At 42.1% G+C, this 18,772-nt stretch overlaps 1 protein-coding gene and 1 long non-coding RNA gene across 3 annotated transcripts in view; both read left to right on the top strand.

Moving 5' to 3' along the window:
• ZEB2 (zinc finger E-box binding homeobox 2) overlaps positions 1 to 18,772 on the top strand; it is a 101,817-nt gene that overhangs the window by 17,274 nt on the left and 65,771 nt on the right. The gene's annotated exons all lie outside the window — the stretch shown is intronic.
• Positions 10,069 to 11,821, top strand: LOC111825563. The gene is made up of 2 exons (XR_002828755.1): positions 10,069 to 10,246; positions 11,671 to 11,821. It is a non-coding gene; the product is annotated as an uncharacterized LOC111825563 (long non-coding RNA).

Genomic DNA, 18,772 nt, shown 5'->3' on the forward strand with positions numbered 1-18,772 from the left:
CTGGAATGTCTGCAATGTGTTTCTATTTTGGTCACACCTATGTGTGGCCACCCATCTGGTCTGAATCAATCAGTCTCATCCCAGGGCTCTGCTTCTGCCCCAGCTGAAATAATACCCTCCGTTCCCAGGGCTCTGCCTGAAGGAGGGTCACTGTTCACCGCTGCCCGGCCTCGGCGGCTCTGTTCACACGGCTGCATGTTTGTAAATATCGGTGAACCTAGGAGGAGGCACTGGAGGGAATTTTTTTTTTTAGCCTCGATATTTTATGGATAAGCCCTACGCTCCTAGAAATAGTACTTGGGAAAACTGGCTGAGTCAGTAGAGAAATATTCGACCCCAGAAAATGAAAGGACGATGATATACCACTTTGTATTCCTACATCCTGTTTTTTTGTTTGTTTGTTTTTTGTTTTAAATGCAACGTTCTTTGCCTGAGTTGAAATGGTGAATGTTTGTGCTGTTATTCCTAGAACAGATAGAGCCAGGGTATGAGGTGTTGGCCACGACGTAGCCTGAAGTATTGTCTTGGGCCGTTTCACTCAGCTCCACACTAGGAGAAATAACCTGCAGCTCCCCTCCGCCTCTGTACCAGGCTTCGCCTCTGCTTCTCGCTCGTTTTCCTGGCATTCCTCCTATGCACATTGGCTCCAGCCATCCAGCACCCCTGCCTCCCCCGTCAGCCCCTACACCCCTGACAGCCTCTCTCCTGAGCGCAGCTCCTGGACCCCTGACCTCTATGAGAAAGGTCGAGGTCTCCACCAGTGAAACCAGCCATGCTTTAGGCCCACAAAGCCCTCTTCCCACAAGAGACCTCAAAACTCCCTGACATTAGCGTTGGCCACTTAAACAGCATGGCCAGAGCTACTCATCTTCCCTATCGGCCCCGCTTTGCTCCGCAGTGGGAAACACCGCCCTATCATGGACCTCCCAACCGGGAACCCCAGAGTTATTTCCGTCTCACCACTGTCTTTCTCCCTCCCCACATCCAGTCTGTTACCAACCGTTGCCACTTTTTTTCTTGGCCAACATTTCCTGAATCCACCCTCTTCCTTTTCATGCTCATAGTTGTGGTCAGAGTTTAGGTTTGGGCCTTGGCCCACTGGGAATGCGCGGCCTTCTTGCCGCTCTCCGTCCACAGGAGGGGATGAGCCCAGCTTAACTTAACACCACGGACGAACTCCCTTTTATTCTCTGCGTCGTTAACCAGCCCATCATGTTCCTGGGGCTCCACGGAGGCTGCCGACTGCTCTCCAGACCCGGTTCCAAGGCTCCCTTCCTATGTCTGACCTCTTCACCCAACGATCTCCTAGTCGTTCCAATACTTTGTCTTTCCTGTCAAGGTCAGCCCACCTGTTCATTATTCACCCCTTCTCTCAGGGCCTCAGGAACTCTCCTGAGCCATACAAACTCGGGATATGTACCCCTACCTGGCAGGCCCTGGCTCTTTGTATCTCATTGGTCCTTCCTTTCCTTCCCTTTGTTCTGATATAGCCTGATGTTGAGCGCATGCCCGGGCCCAGAACTTCTAGTTCTATCACTTGCTCCCTGTGACATTGAGCAAGTTACCTGACATGCCTGAGCCTCAGTTTCCTCGTCTATAAAATGGATTCTTATGACCAACAAGGAGAGAATTGTGTGAAACATGACTAGCACAGAGTAAGCACCATGTAAATGGTTGTGTTGTTGTGATCGTATCTCCAAGGACAACGACCCCATCACACTCCTGCCAGTCGCCCTGACATTGTGGACTGTTTTATCTGTGGGTGTAAATTTTGATGGCAGCACCACTGAGTTTCTTAAATCTGATTTCAAGAGAAGGTTAGGAATCAAGGACGTGGCTGGTGTCAAACCAGGTAATGATGAAGACATACATGATGCTTCTGGAGGAGGAAGTGGTGGGGGGTGAAGAAAACTTGACCAGGTTCTCCTTTGGGTTAACCCTCTTTACTTACACAACTAAGTCTCCAGGAAACATAGTACTCCCTCTCAAATTAGTTTATTTTCCATTACATGGGAGCATGTTATGCAGAAGAAAATATATTGTGCAGTGTGCATGAGATTTATTTCTCAGAAAGCAGAGAAATGGTAAGAATTTTAAGTGTTCTACATACTTATTTAGATCTCACATCAGGAGATAAAACAAATGAAAACTCTGACTTGTTAATAATTTACATTTTAGTGGAAAATTTGTACATGCTGTTAAGATACCTCTAAGACCCAACACAGAAAATGCAAATAACTTACATCCACTGTGCACTGAAGACAGGATTTGTCTGAGAAAACAAAAACATCATTAATTTTTTTTAAAAAATGTGTTCCAGGGAATATTGACAATATTTTCAGGGCTATACTTACACTTATAATTTCAGATGACTCTTGTGAAGTCTTCACGGAGGTGACCTCTCCATTCATCAGGTGTTTCTGACATGAAAATCCACGGTCCACCTCACCACCTAGGAGGTAGCACACAAATAGGGGATTTCTTTTCAGCAAGCCACACCATCACTTTTCTCCACCAGCTTATGCAAAAGTTTCATGGGGGAGGGAAAAGCCCAAACAGAGAGAGAGAGAGAGAGAGAGAGAGAGAGGAGTAAGGAGTGTGCATGACAATAACTACCTCTGTCCCTTTGGTTTTTGTTCTTTTCATGTCATGGAACTTTTTAGCTGCGCTGCCTGGGTAACTGCTCCGGAAGGTTGGACTATCTGTTGTTGAAGGAGGTTTGTGATTGAGGGCCTTCTGACACAACCTTTTGTTGCATTGAGGTGTTTGATCCTCTTTCCCTTTCTTCTAACACCAATCCCATCCCTTTAAAAAATGGATAACCAGCACTTCTTTTACTTATTGTCAGCTTTTGGAAAGTTACTGTGGGGGTTTGTAGAAGTTTAACTAGTTAACTCTTTGCATGCTGATGTGCTGCCGCTCCTACTCTTTCTGAACGAGAAGGGTTGGGATTGCTTTTATCAGGTGTATACCGTTTCTACGCCTGCACAGCCAGCGGGACGCAGGCAGGTCCAGAAACAAAGTGTTTGTGCTTAAGGTCAGGAAATGCGAGAGTGACTTGAGCTTTGAAAGGGGACATGTCCTTTTCTTTTTGTCCCAAAAGAGAAACATGTGAAAAGCCTGACAAAATATACTGATTTTTGATTGATGCAGGACTGGCTTGGGTTAAAAGTAAATGCAGAGGGCTACTTCAAAACTGGGCGGTGTAGCATGGTAGCAAAAAAGGAAGAGAAGCTGAAAGTAGAAAGTGTAGGGGTCTTGTTCTAGCCTGCTCACTAAATGCTGGGATATTTTTCTCCAAGGGAAGGGACACAGTCCAGGCAATAGGAGAGAAAAGAAGCTTAAATGGATTATTTCACACACAAAAAAAGCAACTTATGGCTTCTAGACAGTGACCTACATTCCCCGCACAATGATGATATTTTTACGGCGGTGAGAGGGTTAATAACCTCACATCCTTCATGTAGTGTTTTTTGAAAATTGAATTTTACTGCTACAAAGTAAATGTAACAGCCCTCTGGAGACAATATTACAGGCACTTTATTGTTTGCTAAGCTGATGTCATCTTTCTACAGACTGACTTTAAAACAAAGGCAGAACATTTATTACAAATATCCCTGTGTGAAAGGAAATCTACTGGAATAGTGTTTAGAAGGTGAACTGATAAAAAAAAAAAGTATTAATACTTGGCTTTGATCATCTGACACCATAAAGTTATGACTTCAAAATGCCTCTCATGCGATCTTTATTCAAGGCAAAACTTCATCCTGGAAATTCCTGTCCGTGTCGCTTAACATTATTTGCCCTCAAGTTGGAATATCTGTTGAAGCTTCATGCATGTTTTAGACACATTTTTACTCGGTAAGGCAGTTTCTTAACAAAGTTGGGGAGCTTTTGAGCGAGAGATGAAATAGCACCTTTCAAAGATGAGGTATGTATGATTTAAGAAACAAAGCATGGAGATTAAGCTCTTTAGTTGATCACTTTCAAAATCACCTGTAAGCGGTGGCTGGCAAGTTGGCAGTTTCAATAAGCTCCAGTGTAAGGCCCTGGCAGGCTGGCGTTCTGCAGGGCAGGTTGCTTGCAGCTCACAGGGTTTGGTCTGTGTATCTGATGCACGTGTAATACAGCGTGAAGTTGTTTGTGGATCACACGGGAGCTTCTGAGAGCTTCATTTCCACACTGTAGCCCTTGAAAATGTATCAAATGAGCAGGCAGTTTGGCTCTTCCTTACAAGGCCCAAGTAATTTGTTTGTAAATCAGTTACCTTTCAAGAAAAGCTAAATTAGGGGGAACTTTCGCTTCTTTGATGTTTTCCCACTTAAAAAAACCAAAGAGCAAATTAATGATCATTTTGAAGTAATCATGATAATGAGGAAAATATAATTTAGTGAGCCACACTATCTCAAAATAACTGTTCAGGTACGGCGTATAAATAACAGCCCCGATGACTGAAATAGCCTGACGGTGTTTTTCTAAGAAAATGATTTACTGCTCTGCCTTTGTCTCTGAAGTCTGGTTAGAAGGAAAACACAGGTCAAGGAAATTGGGTTAGAAAAAAAAAAAAGGCCTGTTATGGGGTAAGTGTAGAATTGTCTGAATAGTGTCTAACAGGGAGTCTGTGGGCTCTCAGGACATCAGCCCAGCGCTCAGCAATGTTGTGCAATGCTCAGTACTGGCTGCTGGCGTTTATATCAATCAGAAATGAATCCGCAGACTCTACCTCTCAGGCTCTGTGAGAGGCCACGTGTTCGTTGGTGCATGGGCTGTGCCCAGGAAAGAGCTGCCTGAACTATGATTGTGATTAGACCAAGAACTGCACTGCAGCATGTTAAAAGTTGTTTTGCTAATGAGTATATACTTCTACGGGAGAAAGGCATGCTTTGAAAGCTTACACCTATTGGAAGCATTTTACTACAAACCTGCCAACAGGGAAGTCATTTTATAGTCAGTCAATTCGTGATTGTAATTGACAAATATTAGCCACTTGCCAGGCGCCAGGCACGACTTTCCCACCAATAGTCCCAAGGTGAGTCCTCACAGAGCCTCACGGATCAGCGTCAGAACTGGCGAGGTCAGAGCCGGGCACGTCGTGAATGTTCCAACATTTAATATTCAATAAATGCTCAGTATGCAATAGACATGCAAGAAAGCCATACATGTTTGTTGAGTGACTGATGGAATGAATTCAGTAATGAGCAAGGGAAATCCTTGATTCCATTTATGGACAAGGAGGGACTTATTTTCTCTCCTTGTACAGGTCACCACAGCTGTAAGAAAGGGCACGCTTGAGCTGGCCTTAAAAAAAGGAGTGGTGTTCACCATGTCAGAATAGGAGTTCCACTGGTGGTGGCAACAGCTCTCCAGAAAGTGGGGTGATGTTTAGTAGCACAGCCCAGCTCTGGACCCTGCATTCCTCATTCCTCCTTGATGCTGCTTTAAAAATGTGATCCTTGCCCTTTCTCCCCACTTCCTATTGTACTGCCAGCATATCTCTCTCTCTCTCTCTCTCTCTCTCTCTCTCTCTCTCTCTCTCACACACACACACACACACACACACACACACACACACATTGGGATTCAAGTGTCTGCCTCTCAAATATCTACCTTGTCTCAGGAAAGAGGAGACACTGCACACCTGTTCCTCACTTTTATCCACAAAACTCAAACTTTAGTTGTTCACTAAGAGAGTGCCTTTTTGACCAAATGGTGTTTTCAAACTTCCAACACGTAGGGAAGGAAGGAGGGGGGAGTGGTTAATATTTAAACCACACACCAGTGTTGTGATGAAAAGACTTCTCAAACATCAAGATGAATTTGTTTTATTTTCAAACATCAAGACAAAATGATTACAGTTCCTTTTCGTCTTTACCTTAGTAAGATGTCTCGTGGACGGGACACTCTAAGCGGGACAGTTTGGGACCGTTCCGAGGGTACGAGGCCTTGTGGCATTCCCTCCACAAGGAGAATCAGGCTTCCTTCCTCCTGCAGCGCTAGTCTCCCTGCCTTTGATTCTCCTCCTGCTTTCTCTCCTGGCAGGCCTTTCTTCTCTCCTGTATCAGCCACTCTACAGGCAGATGTGCCTCTTTTTCCCTTTGCCAGATCACACCCCCCCCCAAAATCTTCCAAACGACCCCTCTTTGAAGTCTCTATTACCGATACAATCACTTTTGTTTCCCCTCCACCCCCGCCCTCTCCACTTGAGCTTCTTCTGTCCTAACCCCATTAGTTACATCTGCAGCCCCTACCATTCAGCCGGTGTTAAATCGCAACGCGCTTGACATAACTTCAGTTGGTCTGCTAAGTACTCAATCAGCACGCATGACTCTCTTCTGATTTGTAGGAAAGGGGGCAAGAGTGAGTAAGCTGGCTCAAAATTCCCTCCATGATTTCAGCTCTGCCCAATTAGCCCAGCAAAAATGGGAAATTGACAACGAGCGATAATGAAATAAATGGGTTTTAGTTGGGAATATAAATCCCACAAACTTGGCTCCCGATGCCGGTGGTGGATGCTGTATCCTTCATGTGGTGGTCAGATGGCTCAGAGGAGGCAAAGATGGATGAATGAAGGGAGGTGTATAAATAGTGGCAATGTTAGTTGACCGGGGTTCTTTCCCTGCAGTTCATTACTGGGTTTTAAGGGTCTGTGGACCACCAGAAATTGCATGAAACATTTCGTACACTGATGCACGTTCCTGGGTAGTGAGTCTGTACATGTGATCAGACCCTTCAGAGGCTCCATGACCTCCCAAAAGGTTAAGGGCCATCGCTAAATAAGTGAAGACACCTATTTTGTCTGTGCTTTCCTATGGTCTGCTCCCTCCTCCACACTCCACCCCCTCCCCACCCCCAACTATACGTTTTAACATTCCACGTGTTCAGAAAGTAAAAACATAGGGTTTTTAAAGAAAATGTACCTTCTTTAAAGAAGAAAAATGTCTAAACCACCTCCAAGGTTATACAACTCTTATTTTATTATTTGAGTTTGACTACAATTCAAAGACAAGGATCCCCCCCCCCATTTTTTTTAACAATGAGTATAATCGCACATCGGAACGTAAGAATTAGTTTTACGCAGTTCCATAGAAAACCCAAATCTTGAGGAACACTTCCCAAACAACCAGAGAAAAATAAACCATTCCTTATGTCAGTCTTGTTAGAGAGGGATTAAGAAACTGGCAATTATTTTGGCGACCTTAATTGTTGCGCGGCAGGAAAATATGTAATTAGCGCGCATTCCCAGGCCTGCACACCTGCAGCACATCCTACAGCATAATGTCAGCTTTCAGCGCCGCCGGTGCCAGGTTCTAGCGCAGCCCGGCACAGTGACGCTCTGAGAACATTTCGGACTCATGTAATGTGGCTTCTGTGTCTGAAAGAAGCAGGCATTTACCCCACCACACAATGGAGGGCATTGCTGCAACACTGCCCTCATTATTTCCTGACGCCTACCTTCAGCACTGGCCCGGTTTACCCCGTTTGAGGTTTTATTGTTACGGTATAATAGTCCTGTACATTTCTGAAATTCCCTTATTATTCAGCTTATTAATACAGTGCTGACTTGATTATCAGGCCACGGGTGCGCAGCGGAAGAGTCAGTGCGTTCACCAAGGCAGAAGCTGAGTAAATTCTCGGTTTAATAATGAGAACAATTGTTTGACTTTTTTAATGTCGAAAGATGGGCTATGGTGGTGCTCTGTGTCATTGTATCTGGGAATTTACTCTGTATTTTCTATGTGTTGTTGACTGTCCCCTTTTTTTCCACACAGAAAAGGCTTCAAATGTATGCTCACTCATTTCAAAGTGTTTCAGGGTATGGGAGGACTCTATCATGATTCTCATTAGCTGCTTCTTCTTCTTCTTCTTCTTCTTCTTCTTCTTCTTCTTCTTCCATTTATTCGCTTTTTACAACACAAAGAGAGAAACTCAGATGTTAGCAAAAGGAGTTAAACGAAAGGAACAGTATGCCGGGTGCCTGTTTTCAGATAATTCCGTAATCTGGCATACTGATAGTTAACAGACTTCTCCCCTAAGGGAGATCCACTGTATTTTGCTATCTGACATGTTGTCATATATAAAGAAATCAATTGGTAATTAAATGATGCACCTTGTGAAGATGACAAAAGGCATTTGGTTGCAAAAAGAGAACTGGGTTTTGAGGGGTTTGTAATGAAGGCCTAATGACTATTCATAAGAGATTTTCAGTCCGTTGATCCACTTGACTGGAAAGTTCTGCCCTGGAGAGTTAGTGCTGTCAGTTTCTCTCACCTCAGAAAGCCGCCGCGATCGGCAGTGGAGAGGATGAGCGAGAAATTATCTAGTTGTTGCTCTAGGCCTGTCTTAGGTCACATGCAGAAGGCACATCTGGCTTCCTGTAGGGGCAACCTCAGGACATACACTTTGACTAATTTTTAAACTATAAATATGTACGAGTGACACTGAATAAGTTACCTTGAATTCATATTTCTTTGATTTTAGAATGCAGACAAGTTGTATGGGGAGGCTGCCATGTTGGCCTTATTTTTTCCTTTGATTATAATCAGCTACATGTTTGCTTGTTCGGCTAGCAGCGGTTCTCAACCTGTGGGTCGCGACCCCTGAAAATACATCCTGCATATCAGATATTTACATTACGATTCATAACGGTAGCAAAATTACAGTTATGAAGTAACAACGAAAATAATTTTATGGTTAGGGGTCACCACAACATGAGGAACTGTATTAAAAGGTCGCGGCATTAGGAAGGTTGAGAACCACTGGCGCTAAGGGGAGCTGTTTTTGGAAGTGGTCTAGGACCAAATGATAACAATCTCCTTGTGTGAAATTAAACCATCGTACCTTTGTCGTGAATATGCCGAAGTCACCCTGCAGGAAGGTCCCCTGAGACAAATAGAGAGTAAATTACCGGACAGTGGCTCTTGGGTGTTTATTGTTCTATTGGGCAAAACGCAGAAGGATGTCAAAATTTATATACATAAGACTAGCTATAAGGCTCCCACCACATAAGGAAGATCTCTAGAATTACAAAACACTGCTCTAGTGTCCCTAGAAAATGACAAAATCCATGTATTCAAAAGATACTAGTTACTGGCAACCATGGGCCAGGCACCGCGCTACCTTCAGAGGATACAAAGACGAGGAAAACAAAATCTCAGCTCTCACAGGTTATTGAGAAACAGACAAACAAGAAGCTAGTTTTACTCTAACATGGAGAGTACTGTGGTCAAGTTGTATAACAGAGTCTTAGAATCCAAGAATGGATTTTCTGAGACTTGTTGGAGCCCATAGGTGTTAGAAAAATCTCTTACACGTGTTACTCTTTCCATTGGCAAAGCCAAACTGGCCAACGGAAAGGTGTACTGGGGAGTGAGGTGTTCCTGTTACAAATGTGCTTACGTCTAGAATTCCAACAAAATGAAGTGACCAGCAATTTCTGTACATATTTACTCTTGGAAAGTGGTCCTTCATGTTATCTTATCAAGCAGCTCACCTAATCAAAAGTAAACACATTTATCACCTCATTAAGGCTTGTTTTATGGCCACTCGACAGTGGTGTTTGAGGTGGAAATATCTATCAAACTGCTCATCTGGAACATCTGTAAGGGGGACATTATGGCGAGCAACGGAGGTTTTAATCTCTCAATATAAAAATAATTTAACACATAATATGTATTTGAGAGGACACCACTGATGATTCCTGCTTGTGTGTTGTGGTTACTGAGTTCTGCTGATGTGTTTGCTGGAGCTGTCAAGGTGGACCCGATGAATGGACAGATGCCAAAAAAAACATTACGCTTATTAATGTACATTGATTGCTTGTTTAGGTTATAAAGCAAATTAAAAAATACATTAGTATTTAAACCCTTTTATAGCTGAGCTAATGATTGCTTGTAATATAGTGTCTAGTAAAGAATATTCTATAATACCTGCAAAGCCCAGCTATGTTATCTAATTAGTAGACTTTGATTTAAGTGGCTATAATTATGGAACTGAATAGTTGCCTCTCTAAATAACAAAATGGTAGCTTTAAATATATAAAGATGTTGACTAGATTATTTAATATTTGTAGCAAAGACAAACCTCCTAAATAGAGAGATTAATTCCACATCAGTGAAACATTAAAAAGGAAACAGGGTGCCAAGAATCCCATTAATTTAGGATATAAGCGCCTGAAATTTCCTCGAAACAGTTACACCAAGGAATACCAACCAGACCATGTCAAGCAGTTCTCCATAAGGATAGCGAAGTAAGGCAAACGGGATTTCAAAGGGCACAACATCACACAGCAGAGTGAGGTATGGTCCTTTCACCACATGCTGAACAGAGCCACCGCTGACTGAGCAGCGAGGCACCAGGCTGAGTGTTGTGTCTGAACATCAGTTCCACCCCTCCTTTCTCCACGAGGCCTTCCCTGAGTGTGCATTCTTTCCTCTACTCTGCCACAAACCCATACCACTTGGGTATCATGATCACTCCACCAGGTGTTTAAGTTAGATAACTGGTGCCAAGTATGCGAGTAATACGTCCTTGCTTCGTTGAATGGCCAACTGGAAGGGGAAGAGGTGACCTCTTTTTCTCTCTCTCTTTATGATTTGCTTTGGCTATCACTTTTGAAATACATAAATTATATTCCCCAATGAGATGGTGTCACGCCCTTCTCACACTGCCTGGGAATTCCCATACTTCCTAACGAGAACTTCGCTGGTGTATATGGTTCTTCTGCTCCTTGACCTATTTCTTTCAAGGCCTTTGAGTCATAAGCATCCAGTACGACAGTGAATAATCAGTCCAATAGCCACCATTTGTTTTCCCATTGAACTTTTGGGGGTTACTTCTGAACCTCGTACAACCGCTCAGAAGGGTTTTATTTTTTTCACAAATTGTTTGCCATCGCAGTTGCTACCCTATTGGGCTTTTCATTCTGAACACATAGGCGGAGAGCATTGATGTCAGTACAACAAATAATGTGTACAATTCTAAAAAACACTAAATGTACTGAATCCCCACATTATGTGTTCACGCTGCTCTTTCAGAAACTATTCTAATACAAAGCTCCTATAAACCTATCTTGGTCCTGGCAGCCCTATTGGAGCTAATGGGGCCTGACAGTTCTTCAGTTAAAAATTATACATGAGGGTCACTTTCCCTTAGATTATCTATTGTATGCCAGCTGTTCACAACTGCAGTGCCTCACTTTCTTTGCATTGCTAGAAATGTCTAATTTTCTCATGATATCCATAGCAACTATGCTTATGGATGGCATTGGCGTCAGTAAGAGTTAAGCACACCTTCATGGAAATCACACAAGAGTTGCATTTTCCATTTCCTTTCTTTCTTCCTTCCTTTCTTCCTTCCTTCCTTCCTTTCTTTCTTTCTTTCTTTCTTTCTTTCTTTCTTTCTTTCTTTCTTTCTTCTTTTGGTTCATTTTTCCTGTTTCATGCCACAGCACTTGAGTTATATCATAATTTCTCATTTGCTGCACAACTTTATTCTATTTTTATGCTCCTAAATGACGCAGCTTTAAGTACCCGTGAGTGGCACTTCCGTGCTGTGAGCGCTATCAAAGGCCACCTCAGACAGATAAAATTCCTGTTTTTTTGTTTTGTTTTGTTTTTCTGATGGAGAAGGGAGAAGAGGAGTCATCACCAAGGGCTGCCTTTTGTTTTCCAGGCCTATTAAAACTATGGCCAATAGAACCATTTACAAGGAAGAAAAAAATTCACCCAAGTCCTGTGTCTGAATGAAGGCTCTCTTCTCAAATGTTCCTCATTACTCCAGAGCAGTTATCTTTGGATTATAATTAAAATGGGGCTTTTTTTTTCTTTTATTCTTTTTTTTTTCCAGAATGCCCCAAGTGAAGTATTTCCCCCAAAGTTATTGGACCTTTTTACCAACAAGTGGCTGGGATCTTAATAAGTCTTCCCCCGACTCCAGCCCCCGCCCAACCCCTTACAGAGTAATGATGGCGAAGAGTGGATGTGGTACAAAGGTTACACATTCGGTGATATTTTCTGCCTTATTGGTAAAAAATGGGGAGGTGGGGTGGGAGGATTTCCTTTAATTATGAAATAAGTGTGATGTTGGTAGTTATTTCTGTAACCTGGTGCAAATGCTGCATATTTAGGGCCTAATTTTTAGCATATGTTACCCGGAGTGTCATAAAACGGTGACCTGTGCTTTCTGAACACTTTGGCTATTAAGGAGCATGCAGATTATAACTAGTTGCTGTAGAAACCTGGCCATCTAGATGCTGTTGAGAATGCCTGATTATTTTTTAAACCTTTAAATAATAAGACAGAGACACGGCGGCAGTCGGACAAGGTCACATATCAGTGGCAGGGCCGTGTCTCTCGCCTTTCTATTGTGTGATCCTTCGGGGTCCGGGCATTAATATGCAACGGTTCTGTTTTTTCTTTCAGGAGGACTTGTAAACTCTTTACACAGAGGCACACAGTTTGCAATTGTTGCGGTACTGAGTGGGCGTAGAGAAGCTAGGGCTGCAGCCTTGTCCAGTTGCAGATAGAATAAAAGTGACAGTGATGCAATGGGCCTGGCATGTAGACAACTCCGTGGGATGGATGAATGGCGCGGCTCTTGCCGTCCCTCCGGTGGTGGTAGGCCCTGTAATAGCTGGCGTAGGAAGGGTGGTGAAAATTGATATGCACTATTACTACATGTATAAAACTTAACACTGGGGCCATTGCCCAGGTGGGGGGTTCCTGTTTATTGATTTTTATGACTTGGTTAGAACACACGCTTAATGCTTTTATACTCCAGGAACTCTGGGAGGGCTCACCTTAGGTAGTAAACCTTTCCGTGCTCTGCAATCGCTCACAATTTACATGGGGACTCACATTATCCTGTACAAAGCTCAGCATCCCCCCTTTACTTGGTTTTAGGAGTGCTATTAAAAAGCAAAGAAAATAACTCCAGCACTTAGTTTGAATTTTTTAAAAACCTGTCCACTCCTGCTATGAAAATGGCCCCTAATTCTAATTACTCATATTTCCAAGAAAAAAATTAGTCACACAAACTTATGTTATGTGTTGTCTCTGAGGTTGAAAGCAAATTAGGTTCCCAATAAGACAGTACATCAAACAAAGTAGCATGTTCTTGATGCCGGTGACTTTTTTTTAGAATTATGGTTGGACATTTTTGGCAGACAGATTGTCTTTTGCTCTATCAAAATGACAGTTTCTTTTGTAACTGCAACATTCATAATTAGAAGGAGAGAAGCAATCTGCCCAATTTAATATACTAAAAGAAGTTTAGAGTCCCTGCTAGTAATTTCATTATTTTAAAATTGGAATTAATTGGCTGAAAACAATACAGTTAAGAAGTATAACTAGCAGGATTATGGAGAAAGGTTTCTTTTTCCTTTTTTTAAAAAAAAAAGTGCTCTTAGGATTGTACTTGGGATGAGATGAAGGTTTTCTGTTTATGCCAGGTACCCTGCTCTGAGATTCAGAGCAGCAATGCGAATATTCATCCTTGCAACAGAGCTGAGAGAAGTTGTAGGGAAAGGCCTGGGAACAAGGTCACATTAAACAAAAAAGTTCTCCAACTTTCCCATGCTTAAGAGGCTGGCTGGGCTTAATTAAAGTCAATGGATGACCAGAAAGAAAGAAGAAAAAGAAGAAAGAAAAAAGAAAAAAGGAAGAAAAGAAAATGATCTAAAAAAAAACAGCAACATCCACCCCTCTTCAAACCCTTTCTGGGCCACTGTTCACAGTCCCTACCCTACATGTTGACATTCGATTCCTTAAGTCTATTGAGAATGAGATATCTGAAATCCCTGAACAGCACATGGCTTCGTATCACTCTTCCCCGTTCCATATCTCTAATCTACGTCACTTAGGTGGCCCTCACCCGCACCACCACAGCAAACACAAATCCAGCTTCGCAGGCAGAATGAAATCATCCTAACACAGCGACCTTGTTCTGGACGTGATGTTTGGTTTCGGCAACCCTCCTTTCTGCGGCCCTGGCCAAGCTTAACATTTCCTGTTGGCTCAGAGGGTAACCTTTCTTCTTATTTTCTCCGGGACCTCTCTTTAGGGGACCCAGTGTGTTACAAGCCCATCATGCACAGGGCCAAACGTTTGGGAGAGTTCACAGTCATGAATATGGAAGACCTCTTTTCCTGTAGGCAGGATGAAGCCTCTGCTCATGTTAAAGAATACATACATAGCAAGATTTCATCTCACCCTTCCTCTAGAATTGTTATCACACTCAGCTCTAAAGGAAACCAGCGCTTCAGCTTTGTTACCTTATTTTGTACCTTAGCTGACTCTCTTCTTTACTTGAGCCATCAAATCTTGGATGTGACAGAGACGAAAAAAAGAAAAACAAACAAACAAAAAAAACCCAGTGCTTTATGTATGGGTTGTTGGGTGTTTTTCTTTCCCACAAGAAGTTACAACACTAAATGCCATTACACATTTTTTGGTATAAGACAGCAGGAAGTTTTTTTTTTTTTTTTTTTGCCCTCAAAACTTTCTGCTAATAAACTTTGCTCTAAATCTACAGGGGCTGCGTTCCAAGTCCCACGCTCTTTTACAAGTATGTCACTTACAGACCTGCACGTGGGGAGCAAACTTCCCCACGGCAGTTCTGAGAGCTGATGTCAGTCTGAGGGGCCAGGGCCTCAGATTGCAGATTATACCACACACTTGTATGGTAAGACCTCCTCTAGTATTTTCATCTATCCTTTTTATCCTAGAGAAGTGACATTTTTTCCCATTCTTCTTCATCCTAATCTACCTAGTTATGTATCAAAAGATACACATTTCTATAACCCAGGAAGCCAGGAATTAAATAAAGCACAATATATGTTAGCACAGCTTTTCTTAGGATTCCTGGTAGTTACCTAATGCTTAAGGCTTGGGCTGACATGGTCTTTGGGGCTATATTCGATTTTATAGCTATTTCCATTTGTATATGTGTATATACGTCTCTGCGGGACTTAGGGCTATGCTGACATATTACTGTCTATGTGCTCACTTACTATAAACAGCAGGCGAGCAGACATTTCACCCCACTCCTCACTCTGGTCCACATCATTCAAAAAATATGGCAGGATGTCTATTCTAAATTAAATACATCCGAGGTGATGTCTTTTATCAATTCTTTATTCTCGGTATCTCCAAATTCTGAAATCTTCTTCCTTTGTCTCTGAAAGGGAAACTGCTGAAAGCATTTCCACCTGGATGTTTAAATTATTTAAGTTGCAGGAACCAGACCTTTTCCCTCCTGAGTAGTTGTGGGTTTTAAAGGCTAAAATTGCTTCATCATGCCAAAGTGAAAGTATGCATAAATTATTTAGTTAAACCTGAGAAAATACAGACTTTTCCCAGTGATCTTTCAAGGGCTGCCTACTTAAATTTCAGAAGAATGGGCAGGATTTTTTTTCCTTTCTCTTATAAAATGTAAGTATTTGCTGTGTCTTCCAGCAGTTGATATGTGAACAAAATTACAAAATGATGATTTTTTTTTTTTTAGAAATCCCAGCCTCATAATATCTAGTATATCTATGTCATGGCCAAGGTGAATAGTGTGATAGGAATCAATACCACTAATCCCCATCCAGCTGACAAGAACTGGATGTATTCTTATTAAAAAGCCAGGTAACTTGCTGCAAGTCTCTCCCAGATGCTAACAGATGCTGGTGAGCATTTCCAATTCAGTTTCTATTTATTCAGTTTCTGTTTCAATTATGAAAATACATAGTAAGGTGATTCTCAAATGTTATTAAAAACTTGGTTGAAATTTTCTATTTGAACTTTTCCTTTTGTAAATAAAAATGCCTGAAAGGTGTAAAGTAGTGTGTAGTGGTGGTGATGGTGGTGGTGGGTGTGTGTATGACATAGATAACATTAAAGAAGCAATGAAAATAGCCCGCAACTATGGGCAATATGGGGTCAGTTTCAAGTTCCTATGGAGCAAGGGACTCAGTTTCCCATGGATATTGTAGAATCTGTGACATTCCTTCTCAGTTCTCTAATCAGTCTCAGCATGAACACCTCAAGGACATCCCCATGATCGAGGGAAGAACAGCACTTTTAATTGGATACCTAACCTCACATCCTCAACGAAGCATTAATTGGCACAGAAAACAATGTCAACCCAAAAAGTACTTAACTGAGTTTTTCATACACACCTGTCTGTTCATTTGTGGAATCAATTTGAATTTAATGTTCAAATAAATTGGGAGGTGAGAGTGAATATGGTAGATCAGCATATAACTTCGATGAGTTGTTATAAAAATTAAAAAACCCCTCCAAACCAGATAAAAACCTATTCCAGCCCAAAGTGATGGACTTAACGTGTCCCACTAACGCACATTCACCATATCGCACCACATTGCACACCAGGTGCTTTTCCTTAGGTCTGACTTGTTTTTCCTACACCTTTTACTTCAGTCCCCCTTGACCTTGTCTTAGTTCTTCCCTCCTCTTCTCTTCCCAGTCCTGCCCAGGCACAGCTGTATCCTCCGAATCAGATAAACAGGGATATTATACTTACACTCCCATACTCTGCTAAATAGCTGGAAATCCTATGTTGGCTTTTGTGTGCTGACTTAGATTTGTACCTCAGAGGTGATGACAAGAGCACAGATATAATCTGGAGTCAGGTAGGATCTGCAGGCGGGAATCAGGCCCGGATTCTGACATGAGGCAGTTTGGGGAAGAGTCAGTTAAAATGTCTGAGTCTCAGTTTACTCACCTATAAAATCATTATCAGAACAATTGTTCCTTCTTCCTTCAAAATATGGTTATGAGGATCAAGTGAAAAATGTCTGTGAGCAGGCTCTGGTTGATTATTGCCTAATCTAATAGCCAGTAGATTCGTGCACACATGCCAGGTATTATTATTACATATTACATGAGTACAGCCTATCCTCCTACACTTAGGGGAAGAAAAGAGCTAAGACACATAAGAGACTCTGGAAATGGAGATACTATAGAAATGCTACAGAGACTGAGAGTGCATTTTCTTTTGGTGCCTTTCTCCTGGGACCCTTTGGGGACTCCTCTCTGGCCAGGGCAGCGGTGGGAAACCCTGGCTGCTGGTGACTGGGAGAGCTCGGGTAATTGAGAATGGACAGAAGGGACACTGAGTAGTCAGGTGACTTCTTTCTAACAGCAGCAGGTTCTCAGATCCCTCGGCTGGCCCAAGATGAGAGAGAGCAGTCAGTAGAGAGAGTCTGGCACAGTGCGCGCCAGTCTCAGTGTCAGCTGGTAGTGAAACCTGCTTGTTTGCGTTCTCACACAGTGCCGGGGCTTAGGCCCTGGCCACTGTACGAATCACTAGGCAAGAGCGGGACCCACAACCCAGGGGGCGTTGGTGACCAAGGGAGGAGGATTCAGTAGGGACCTCAAGGAAAGCTATTGGATAATCCCACCAAGCATATGAATGACTTCAATGATCGTATTTTGGGTAAGGTAATGATTTTTTACACCAAATACACCATATGTCAAAGAACTCACAAAAGTAGCTCCATTTGAGTCAGCGTTAACTGTGATAGAAGTCAGCAGGACTGGTCCAAGAAAAAAAAAATAGAACTTTCGAACTTGTCTAATTCCCACTGCAGTTGCTGGAGGAAAATTGAAATGAAAGATGCCAAAAGGAGATGTGTGACTACTTCTTAAAAGCTTTTAAAAAGCCCACAAACTTATCACTGAACTGTCTGCTTAGCCTGGGAGCTGGGAGAGTCGCTCATACTCGCTCAACTGGGCTTAGATTTTTAAACTGTTGTTTCCCTTTCTCTTACACTACTACCAGAGAAAGGAAATGCCTAGGCAAATAAACTCTGTTAAAATAACTTTACAGTTGTGACACAGTTTGACAAAAGCAAAGGAAACTCGGAGTCACTCCTCACACTCTATCCTCAGCTGATTCCACAGTGGAAAACAAAATGGTAAAAAAAAAAACCTCACACAGACACCATGGAACAAACTTGGGAAAGATTCAGTCTTAAGAAAAGGGCTTCTTCAGTGCTGAATCTTGGACTTCTCCACCTCTGAGTTATTATAAAAAGAATTGCAATATATGCACTCATCATAAATCTTAACAGAGTGTGTTTTTTTAAATATTAGGCTGAGCACTGTTTGCAAAATATGCCACCTGTTTTTTGTTTTTTAAAATCCTGTGATTCTAACTCAAAACAGTAACTTCTTAGGGGTCACTAAGCTACCCTGAAGTATATTTTTATCGTAATGACTTCCTGGGGTGCAGTGAAGATACTAAACTTAACCTCTTTTCAACAATCCTGTAAACACTATTACACAGAGCAACATTTTGATCAAATTCTCATATTCACTACTGCTATGCAAATTATAAATCTAACAGAGAGGTGCTATATCATTTTTATTAAACTTCTAATATGCAGCACAAATAGTGTTTACATAGAAGAGTATAAAGTTAATTCCCTCCCGGGAAGCATTTCTAAAAAATATAAATTGTGTTTTGAGAGTTAATCAATTTGCTTTCTCTCTTTTGGCATTTTAATTGAAGCCTCCAAACGGTACACTTCCTCAAAGTATCAGAAAGCAAATATCAGTTGTGCGGTTGTAAAATCAACTCTTAATTTTCTTTCAATGAAGTAGCAGATAGTCAGCCTGTAAATTTTACCTATATGACTACAGCGCCGCAGCGCTATAAATTCAAAACAGTGTGCAGGTTGGTGGAAATTGAGGTCCAGGCAGCTAGGCATGTCCATAAACTTTTCTCAGGTTATTGGAACAGAACAAATCAAAAGCCGTTCCTGGTT

This window comes from Myotis lucifugus, unplaced genomic scaffold (genome assembly GCF_000147115.1).
Source record: "Myotis lucifugus unplaced genomic scaffold, Myoluc2.0 scaffold_32, whole genome shotgun sequence".
Taxonomy (NCBI): domain Eukaryota; kingdom Metazoa; phylum Chordata; class Mammalia; order Chiroptera; family Vespertilionidae; genus Myotis; species Myotis lucifugus.